This window comes from Gekko japonicus, unplaced genomic scaffold (genome assembly GCF_001447785.1).
Source record: "Gekko japonicus isolate JY-2015 unplaced genomic scaffold, Gekko_japonicus_V1.1 scaffold270, whole genome shotgun sequence".
NCBI lineage: Eukaryota > Metazoa > Chordata > Lepidosauria > Squamata > Gekkonidae > Gekko > Gekko japonicus.
Window position 1 is genome coordinate 833,466 of NW_015170282.1, and position 2,484 is coordinate 835,949.

The 2,484-nt window shown below is 56.2% G+C and overlaps 1 protein-coding gene across 5 annotated transcripts in view; it reads right to left on the reverse strand.

Moving 5' to 3' along the window:
- KLC1 (kinesin light chain 1) overlaps nucleotides 1–677 on the reverse strand; it is a 66,127-nt gene extending 65,450 nt beyond the window's left edge. For all 5 annotated transcript variants that reach the window (XM_015417806.1, XM_015417807.1, XM_015417808.1 and 2 more), the window contains exon 1: nucleotides 471–677. The gene's annotated coding sequence lies outside the window, so the exon portion shown is untranslated. The remainder of the gene's footprint in view (nucleotides 1–470) is intronic.
- Nucleotides 678–2,484: the final 1,807 nt, after the last annotated feature.

Below are 2,484 nucleotides of genomic sequence, written 5' to 3' on the forward strand. Positions count from 1 at the left end.
CCTCGCCTCTAACTGGATGCATGTCCCCCCCCCCCCCGGCTCAGAGCCTGCACTGCACACCCTCCCCATAGGGGGCGCCTTTGCATACGGTCCCCCCCCGCAGCTGCCCACCCCCGCAGCCCTCCGACCACACTGTCACACCCACCCTCTCCCCACCCTTAGCCCACAGTGACCCCCTCCTCCCCATCCACGCGCTAGCCCCTCCCCCCCTTCAGAGCCTGCGCTGCTCCCCAGAGCCCCCTCCCCATCGGGGGGCGCCCTTGCTCACAGCCCGCCCGCCCCCTGGGGGCTCTGCCCACCCTCCCCTCGTCTCCAGCAGGCCACGCTCGAGCGCACCCACAGGGGAGCCCGGCGGGGGAGACGATGCTCTAGGAGAGATGGGCGGCTTCGCTGAGGGGGAGGGGGGACGGACGGACCGGCTGTCAGTCAGGGAGGGGAGGGAAGGGGGGCCCCGACGTGCCAGCACTCACCCCGGCTATGACCACTCCGCCGTGGCCGGGAGAGCCGGCTGTCAGTCGCGGAGCGGGGGCTGGCCTCGCCACCGCCGCTATTACTACGGCCGCCGCCACAGCCGAGAAGAGGTAGGAGGGGGGGGAAAAATCCTTCCCCGGCTTCCCTCAGCGCTGACTGAGCGGCCGTGGCCCCGCCTCTCGCTCGCGCTCTCCTCACCGAAAATGGCGGCCCCTCCCGGCCCACAATACCCCGCGCGGCCAAGGCTATGATGTCACCGCTGTCAGAAGGGAGGGGAGGGTGGAGGGGGAGAGAGAGAGCCACAGGAAAGGGCGGCGGGGAGCTCGCGCGCGCGCGCCAAGGCGCATGCGCCGGTCGAGGACTGGCCCGCTAGCTCCCTGTGCGCCCTTTTCTGCGCGTTGGTCTTCGGAACGTAAGACGAAGAGCTCGGTAGCCACCCTCCTCAGCTTATGGGACATTCTGGTCCACGGTGGGCGGGCAGATACCAGCGGTGGAGTTTTGAGGGGATAGAATGGAGTATGGACAGTACCATATCAAGATTTAAGGGCGGGGGGGTTCTTACTCGTAGATTTCCTTGCAACTAGAAGACTAGTGCTGAAAGGAAAAGGCTGGACTGCGTTTTGCACGGAGAAGTGGTCACAGGTTGAATTCCTGGCATCGCTGATTCAAAACGGCGAGGTTAACAGGTGGGGTTGCCAGCCTCCAGGTAAGACCTGGAGATCTCCTGGAATTACAGCTGATCTCCAAATGGAAATCAGTTCCCATAGGACAAAGGGCTGCTATGGAAGGTGGACTGTACCGCTGAGGTCCCTCTCCCAGTGTCACCCTCTGCAATGTCCACCCCCAAATCATCAGGAATCTCCCAGTCTGGAGTTGGCAACCTGAGGTGGTGGGGGAGATCGGGTCTTTAGCTGGGAAAGCCACAGAGTAGACAGATCTGAGATCATGTGGGCCAGTGTTCCCTCTAAGCTGTGTTAGTGTCAGCTAGCTCACAGTTTTTCACACATTTTTGTATTCGCTCAGGAAGGATTGCTCCAAAGCAAATATGCAGTAGCCAGATCACCTGCTCACAGCTTTAATGCCAGTAGCCCAGAAAGTCGAATTTTTGCTCACAGCTTAGCAGAGGCATTGATGTGGGCCATTATCTATCACGACCTGTTTCGCTTGTATTCTGACTTTTCTATTGGAATTGTTGTTTTGTGCTTAAAATATCAATAAAACTTTATTATTTAACATGAAAAAAAAAATCACGCTGAAAATGCTATCTTTTTCTTTTTTTACTTAGAGCAGTCAAAAGTGGCATCCCTAACATCTGTAACATCAAGCAGTAAAGCAGGGCCGAAGTGTGAGTACAGTTTAGAGGCTGTGGAGTCCAAGGGAGCCTTCCTCAAGCGGCACCCCGTTACCAAGATATGCTCTCTTTAGTCATTAAAATATGTTCCACCTTTCCCGTGTGGCTCAAGACATACTATGCAGTGTGGTGTGGTAGTTAGCGTACCGGCCTAGGATCTGGGAGACCCAGGTTTGAATCCCCACTGTACCATGGAAGCTCACTGGGTGACCTTGAGCCAGTCACACACTCTCAGCCTCACCTACCTTGCAGAGTTCTTGAGAGGATAAAATGGAGGAGAGAAGAATAATGTAAGTTGCGAGGAGGAGGAGATTGGATTTACACCCTGCCCTTCACTCGGAGTCTCAGAGCAGCTTACAGTCTCCTTTCCCTTCCTCTCCCCACAACAGACACCCTGTGAGCAGTGTTCCTTCTAAGCTGAGTTAGTGTGAGCTAGCTCACAGTTTTTTAGCCTCCAGCTCACACATTTTTGTCTTTGCTCAGGAAGGAGGGCTCCAGAGCAAACTAATTTATGCAGTAGCCAAATTGCTCGCTCACAACTGTAATGCCAGTAGCTCACAAAGTAGAATTTTTGCTCACAAGACTCCACAGCTTAGAGGGAACATTGCCTGAGAGGTAGGTGGGGCTGAGAGAGGTCTGAGAGAACTGCCCTTGAGAGAACA